The sequence below is a fragment of the Phycodurus eques genome, chromosome 10 (assembly GCF_024500275.1).
Source record: "Phycodurus eques isolate BA_2022a chromosome 10, UOR_Pequ_1.1, whole genome shotgun sequence".
In the NCBI taxonomy this organism is placed as follows: Eukaryota; Metazoa; Chordata; class Actinopteri; order Syngnathiformes; family Syngnathidae; genus Phycodurus; species Phycodurus eques.
This window is the reverse complement of record NC_084534.1, coordinates 24,511,574-24,520,529: the sequence shown is the minus strand read 5'-3', so window position 1 is coordinate 24,520,529 and position 8,956 is coordinate 24,511,574.

The following is an 8,956-nucleotide window of genomic DNA, read 5'->3' as shown; positions in this document are numbered from 1 at the left end:
AACGGGTGACTAAAAATAACTAGTGACAATCCAATAATAATTATAATAAATAAATCTCACTCCACTACAAATATATTTTTTAAACATATGAACAGCCAGGACGTTCACTAGCCAGAAGCTGAGCTGCACTGCATTTGTTTACGGGCGAGGCAGTTACACATCTTTTACCTGATATGCTCCTTGTGGAAACTTTAATAATCGCTTGATCATATTACTTAATTGCCCCAGCATTTGGTTATCATTTTCATGACTAGACGCCTGCAGGCCTTGACTGACACCTGTGCTCTACATTGTTTTTGGTTGCAGTAGTTAGGCTAAGATCTTATCGAACTGTTTTGTTTTCCCAGTACGCGTGGACAGGAAAGCACTCAAATGATGTCCTGTTTCCATCCTGTTTGGCATTGCATTTTCATTGGAAAGAATCCCAAAATATATGACTCAAACCATTCCACTTTTCATTTCCCTCACATTGTGTTACCACTTGCAATCTTCCATGTTAAAATGAATGGACTGGATGAGAAGACAACAAAGAGTGGCATTTTCGAAAATATTGTGCACAAGGGGCAATACAAAGTACGTCTTTCTTGTTTACTGTTACTTTTAGGACACTTAGTACTCTGACACAGAGAGCTGTCGCCATTCTGAGCAGAGTTTGGTGTTCTAAACCCGTAGCATAGGTGGTGGTGCTGTGGTAGAAGTAGCTTGGTGAGAAGATGTCTCCATCTCCATAGCTCTTATGCCATATGCGTAAGGTCAACGTCTCGAGCTTTGGTTTGGAGTTCCAGCTCACGTTGGCGGAGGGCCAGCTTTAGGGCCGTAACAGGAAGGCAATGAGCCAATCACCTGCTACAGTCAGTGCATTCTAAAATGTTGCTCCAAATGAAAGCCAAACATGGAAGACATTTTAGCGAACCTGAAAAAATATAATTTCAAAAGTAGATTTTCACACGAAATGCAATCTAATTAATAAAGGAGGACCAACGCCGGAGATCAAAGATCTGCTTCAAACAACAGGTCATAAAAATACGAGTCTACCAGTTTTTAATGTCAGGCTGCTAATTTACTGGCACATATGCCAAATGCTACTCGGTTTGGCTCATACTTTAAATTTGTAAATCTGACTGACCGTGGACGGATAAACAAGAAATACAAAATATCTTTGAATCCTCATGCAAATGGAATTCATTTAGGATTTAGGGGGTCCTTGGTTTATTCTCTATGGTCAGTGTTGTATGCCGGCTGATGTTGTATTGCATGCTGCCCTTCCCAATGGCTTCTTGTATTTCCCAGTCTAACCTTGGGGCGGAGGAACATTGGAGCATGTGCAGATCACAGTCAAAACTTGACATCTCACCACATGCTTTAGCTTACAAAATGAGTAAGGTGTTGACATGTACACTATGTTAAAAGTCAGACTAACCAAATAATTACATACGTCCACGTAGCCGAGTGTGTGTTCGTCACGTGGCGGGGAAACCAACAAAGCGCGTCAGACAGCGGGGAATGTTGTACCACATGCATATAGTGATTTCAAACCTGTTGGCCTTACTTGTCAATAGTGTACCCTTTAGTGCACATCCGTTTTCACGCATGCAACCTCTTTTCCAATTAGTCGCTGCCCATTTTCCACGATGGGCTGCAATCTGCTCCCGTATCAGGCGGTCATTTAAATGATTTGTGACAGTGCGGTTAAGTTTGTAGGTGGACTTGCGCCAACTCTGATAGTCGCACCTCACGATTACGTAAAGCGCATCTACTGTACCAAGCCAATGTGCTAAATGCATGATGAAGTGTCTCGGGAGAAATGTTTGTACTGAGCCTTTGTGCTTGCACTTTCTCACAAGGAATCCCCTTTAGGTTCAGCCAAGCCCACACAAATCCAAATCCAGACCCTTTTGTAAGTGTGTAATCACTTTTTTTTTTATTTCCCTGCGTGCTTTTGCTCTTTGACTTTCTTTGCTCGTCCACGCACGTATCTCTCCTTTTTTCCTGTAGTGTACAGCCTCTTTTCTCTGCCAAGAACTATATATAATGACCAATCCTGATATGTCTTATGAGGCAATATAATGTACACTGTAAGATATAAAAGTTCCCACTAAAAGGCAAAAAGCAGAAACCTTTTTTTTGTCACCACACTGTGTTGTCAGTTTCACTGAACGTTGACATCTGTATTGTCTTCTTTGGTTGTAGTTGTACAGAAAAGTCTGGATAAGCACTTTGTGAAATACAACCCCAATTCCAATGAAGTTGGAACGTTGTGTTAAACAAATACAAACAGAATACAATGATTTGCAAATCATGTTCAAGCTATATCAGAATCAGAATCAGACAAAGACAAGATGTTTAATGTTCAAACTGATAAACTTGATTGTTTTTAGCAAATAATCATTAACTTAGAATTTTATGGCTCCAACACGTTCCAAAAAAGCTGGGACAGGTGGCAAAAAAGACTGAGAAAGTTGAGGAATGCTCATCAAACATCCCACAGGTGAACAGGCCAATTGGGAACAGGTGGGTGCCATTATTGGGTACAAAAGGAGCTTCCCTGAATTGCTCAGTCATTCACAAGCAAAGATGGGACGAGGTTCCCCTCTTTGTGAACAGGTGCGTGAGAAAATAGTCAAACAATTTAAGGACAATGTTCCTCAACGTACAATTGCAAGGAATTTAGGGATTTCATCGTCTACGGTCCATAATATCATCAAAAGGTTCAGAGAATCTGGAGAAATCACTGCAGGTAAGCGGCAAGGCCAAAAACCAACACTGACTGCCTCTGACCTTCGATCCCTCAGGCGGCACTGCATCAAAAACTGACATACATCAATGTGTAAAGGATATCACCACATTGGCTCAGGAACACTTCAGAAAACAAATGTTAGTAAATACAGTTCGGCGCTACATCCATAAGTGCAACTTGAAACTCTACTATGTAAAGCAAAAGCTATTTATCAGCAACACCCAGAAACGCCGCCGGCTTCTCTGGGCTCCCGAGCTCATCTAAGATGGACTGATGAAAAGTAGAAAAGTGTTCTGTGGTCCGATGAGTCCACATTTCAAATTGTTTTTGGAAATTGTGGATGTCGTGTCCTCCGGGCCAGAAGAAAGGAACCATCCGGACTGTTATGGACGCAAAGTTCAAAAGCCAGCATCTGTGGTGGTATGGGGCTGTGTTAGTGCCCATGGCATGGGTAACTTACACATCTGTGAAGGCAACATTAATGTTGAAAGGTTGAAAGTTTATCAGTTTGAACATGAAATATCTTGTCTTTGTAGTGTATTCAATTAAATATAGGTTGAACATGATTTGCAAATCATTGTATTCTGTTTTTATTTATGTTTAACACAACGTCCCAAATTCATTGGAATTGGGGTTGTAGGATAAATGTGGAATACCGTAACTTTACTCGGGCCACCTGGCTGGAATAACATGCTCACTGTTTGCATCAGCCACACTAAACAGATGATTTTTTTTATATCAGATGACATTTCATCAATATTGAGAGACGTCGTATTTTGGCTACACATTTATTTTCACAAGAGGGCAAATTGTTTTCAGTGTTCTTCACAGCATGAGGACACAGTGAAGCCTTTCAAGTCAAATGCTTCACTAATGTGCCTTTTTTTTGACACAAATACGATCACTGAGCTCAAACTGCAAACAGATATTAATTTGACGTAAGACGTGTACACACACACTGTCTTTGAACATCTAACATCCAATTTTTAAAAATATGACAGAAAATTGGCATGCTGACTGCTCTTATAGTACCGTAATTTATCGTGTATAATGCGCACCCATGTATAATACGCATCCTCAAAGTTGACCTTAAAATTCTGGAAAATTATTCTACCTATGTATAATGCATTTTTATAATGCATGATTTTGCTTCTACCGATATGATCAAAACATGAAGTATTATCTGTATTTTTAGATTTTTTATTCAAAGAATTATTCTGAAGTTAAGCACTTGAACACGTAATACTTTATTTATTTACTTGCACTTATTTTGAAATTCACAGCCCTACTTTTATTTAGTAAATGAGAAAACACACAGTTGTGCTAATATGTTTGATTACTCAGGCAGAATTTGTAAGATGGTTACAATTCTTTAAAGAAAACATAAAAGGGCAGACAACACACATTTAATTTTATTTTAATGGGATTGAAGTTAAACGGTCAAGCAATTCAGAAAAGCATAACCATTAAGAAATTGATGATGGTTGTTTTTCAGTCATCAGTCATATTGAAAATAATAATAAAAAAACTAATTATATATATATATATTTCACAAATTCTGCCAGGGTATGTAAGCTTATGAGCACAACTGTACATATATGCAGTCATACGTACCCCTGTCATATTGGAATGAAAGTGTAGGCTACACCTTTTACAAAACCACTACGTGACGGTGGCATATTAGAATGAAAGTGTACACCTCTCTCATAAGCTCTCGGGTGCGGTGGCATTTTGGAATAAAAGTGTACAGCTTTTTCATAACCTCTAGATGACGGCATTCATTTATAAAATGAATGTATAAAATGTATAATGCGCACTATTGACTTTTGACAATTTGTTCGGGGGAAAAATGGCTATTACACACGAGAAATTACGGTATGTGGTGTACTCGGAACCAACACGGCACACTACACTCATAACCGATAATTGCGAGGCTCCTCCTCCAAACCAGATGTCTGTCGTAGTACGAAGACTGACCTGTGAGAGGCAGCGTGTGCCACAGGGCATAACGATTTGCAAACGTAAATCTTGCACGTTTAACATTTACGATTGTCAGCCCTGACTGTTCTTAACACACTGCACACCAAAGGATAATCACTCAGGATAATCTTTTCGAGATCTCTGTTAATCTGGCTTTTGCTGACGTTGAGCGGTGGGGGATTGGGTTGAAAATGAATCTGAATATCGGTATATGTGTATCCTGCTTTAGCATTACTGTCTGACAAAGGTTTGTAATATCAGCAAGCGTATTTCTACATTTGCTTGTTTGTTTGAAATATTAATAACTATTATTATTATTTATATATATTATTATATATAAATATTAATAACCCTGAAACAGTCGCCCAGCGTCCTGGCTCAGATTTCTTTTCTAGTTTGTATTTGATGTTTCCGGCTGCACTCTTTGTGACTCAGTCATTTCATGCATCATTTAAGTGTGCTTCCTTTTACAGACTTTTTCTAGCTATCTTCCACCTTGTTGTGGTTACTGTTTGGTCTTGTTACGCTTTCGTGATGGCGTTGCACTAATGGAAGTATTACAAAAAAATAGTTCATGTGTTGAAAGCAGGAATTAATGTGGTCTTGAAGATGACAGATCAGTGAAAAGTCCTTTTTGGGGGGTTCCCAGTCTTCCGAGGATAGTAGCTAAAAATATGAAATGGAATGCCAACCAGTGAACCATCACGGGGTCATGGGGAGTGAAGTCATGGCCGTGTGGTCTCATGCCACAGAAGAGCTTTTGATGAAACACTGCAGAGCTGATTGGGAGGGAGGCCTACGCGATTACAGCGGCCCGTCGGGATTCAAAAACAAACAGGCTGCATTTCTTTGGGTTTCTGTTCAGTTTTCCCTATAAGAGAATAATAATAACAGTAGAGAAGTTCTGCAAGTAAATAATGTCAATGGCAAACCTTAAAGCAAATAAAACGCGGTGAAGTAAAAGTTCCTTTTAGAATTAGGTCGTCATTACCATTTGACAAAGAAAATAGAAGGTTTGGTTTGGGCTCTGGATTTTTGGTCATTGAATTCTTTAGTAAAGTTATTTGATCGCTGAACCATGTAAATTCCAAGGAACTACTGTACTGGGCTTTGAACTAATGTTATTTATGACGACATTTCACAAGTTAACTACATTAATTTTCCATTCATCTTTCAGTTTTCTACAGCACTTGTCCTCATTACGGTTATGGGTAGCTGGAGCGTATCCTAGCAGACTTTGGGCGAGAGGCGGGGTACACCCTGGACTTGTATGAATGTGATGGATAGCCGCATTTCCTGGAGAAAACTCACACTCACACAGGGGTTGACATGCAAATGCCACTGAGGAAGGTCTGAGCCAGATCGGGACCCAAAACCATGCTTCCTACTATCCTACTGTGCTGCTTAGCGACATTAATTAGAATGTCATAATTAGTCCCATCGCTAGAGAATTCGGCGGTGATGTTTTTGCCCAAAATGCTCTTCAATAAAAACACCTTTCTACCAACATAATGAGTGTTAGACACGAGAACACGTTTCAAATTGTAATTGAATAGTGTTGTGGTTCACTCGGCTGACATAAATAAGTGGGCTTTTATTTATTTATTCTCCCCTTTCAATGACTGTGTGACTGTTCAGGCGGATTGTTGTCTTAGCTCTATGTGCTCTCTAAATAAGGTGTCCGCCGGTAGAGACTGAACAGAGGACGCAGAGCATGAATGGATGAATGTTTTAAAAGGGATATACAGTATTATGGATAATTATTCAAGGTTTGTATCCAAATAATTGGGTCTCTGGGGAGCCAGTTTTTCCAAACAGCATTATCGTATGATAGTAGCCCCTAGGTATTGGTCAAAAACAAGACGGAGGGACTGTAGCCAGGCAGTGATTCTTTCACATATCACTAGAGGGAACCAGTGTACAACTCGTGGCACTATTACAACACTGGTGTTGTACACATGCTTTGTCTTGATTAACTCACAAACTCTGGTCTCTGTTTCTGTAAATCAAGCCAAATAAGACGCAAGCGCCGGCCTCGGTTGTCATGGTAATGACAGTAGAATTCACCATTGGCCCACCAGTATTTAACGGTTTATTTTGTTTAAAAAAAAAAAAAAAAAAAAACACAAACATAATTTCTCCTTTAAATATCAATAAGAAACTGTCAAGGTCATGTAAAACCGGGCAAGGTGCGTAAAGTGTCAAAACACTCAACAACCAATGCATTGCAAAATAATACTTTTATTGGATAACTTTTAAGCGCATAGGTGCTAAACTATAGACTTACCCTTTTAAACAGTTGATATGTCAACTGTTTCTGACTGACTTCAGATCATAAAACCTAAAAACCTACAGTGAATTACTTCTTTTTTTTTTTTTTTTCCGCATCTTAGCGACTCGTTGTCCAGTTTCGTTCGTTCTTTTGTTCCTCATATAAATCTTGACTATTTTATTTGGTAGGCAAAGTGTTTGCTCGGTATTCTGCGAGTGGAATATTTGAGAGCCTCTGGCAGAAGCCCCCCGCAGGAAGCTATAAAACAGCAGCTCTCTCCAAAAGCGATGCTCTTTGTTGGGAAGAGGAAAGGCCGGGCCACCCGGAACAATATTGTACCGCCACAATGATTCTGTTGCTCTCTGCCTTGACTGTTTAACCGTGGAGGGCATTTTTTTACTTTTGGAATAAATGTTTTAAATTGACGAAATGTGTTCTGACAAACACATGGCAGACACGCGTGCGTGTTGTAATGTGGTTTTTTTTATGGAGCTTTAAAAAAAATAAATACATGAAATAGAACTGTAAATCCCACAGAGCTCACTCATTGGCTGCGTCGGAGGGCGCCTGTCTTGAAGTGATTTCCAGAGGGCAGGAGGGAGAGTCTGAGAAGAAGTGGGTGGGCAAGGGGGGGGATTTGACCATTATCTCTCTGTCTGGTCCAGGCGGCGATGTCTTGCTGACCCTTTTAGTTTGCAGGCCAAAGAACGGAAGTGAGGCAATCATCAACGTTTGAGAGCGAGCGTTCCTTTCATCATGGTGAATCATGAGTGTGTCAGTATTTCGGACCTGCGGGACCCTCCGCACGCACGCGCGCACACACAAGATGCACAGCCTCTCTGATGAGCTCCTTAAGAATGTTAAGTTGGGCTGATGATGTAGCCGCTTTCTAAATTGCTTAAGTCACTATACTTTTATCCACAGGATGGCAGTAGTCAACCATCCAGGTGCACTCCACTTTTTCTTCCATCCTTTCTTTAATTAACAAATCAATATTGTATTGGATTTCTAGCATCTGCGTGCGCTCTTTCGATCTCCTCTGCCAGACGATGTGCGATGACGTCACTAATGTCTTTGTTAATGGGCGTGGACAAAAGGAGGAAATGTTAAATAAATGTTTCATAGCTTATTAAATAAATGTGGAGGGAAATTGTGAGCGTTGCGATCACTCTGTGAGTTGTTTCGGCTGATCCGTTGGGGATTTTGGTTTCCCGATTTGGACATCTGTCTGTTGTCCTTGGCAAGAACAAACACTCACTCGGCGCCCAGCTGGTTTGATCGTGTGCAGCCTGATAATGCAGCTTGCATATTTAATTAGCGTGGCGGGAGGCCGATGCATGCTAACCTCAGCAGCCTCCAGGATGTGTTCGCGCAGCGCTTCAGGGAGTGGAACGCTTCATTGTACAGGAGAGACAAAACAAAGACATGGCACTTGTGTTTGTGTGTGTTTACATAGTTGAGGTTTTATTTATCAGTGACTGTATTTGCTTTAATCATCCAGATTGACCACAATGTCCATGGAGCATTTCCAATAAAAGCTCCTCAATGAGCCATAGCAGACATCTACCTTGATGGCCGCACCTGTATGTTTACTTACAATCGCCGCTTCTTTAGCCAGCAAACTTATTGAGACTGAATCAACAGCGCCCCCTGCTGGCATTGGCCTTGTCGCGCACTTGAGTTTGTCGTTGCTGACCGGTAGGGCTCGGACTCGCCCTCTAAATCCCCATTCGCTATTCGTATTGACAGTAATGAATGAGTTCCGGATTGAATCGTTACTCTTTGGACTGTTCCAAAATGGTAGTACAACGAATGAAAAATCCAATTTGATTACTTGAAATCTGGCCGTTGAACCGGAAAGAGAGTACTGCCACGATTTGGCTGCTGCTTCTCCCGTCATAAGTTATTTTTAAATTCAAATGGCTTACTATAACCAGGATCCCTCGCCATACCGTGGCTAAAGTTAG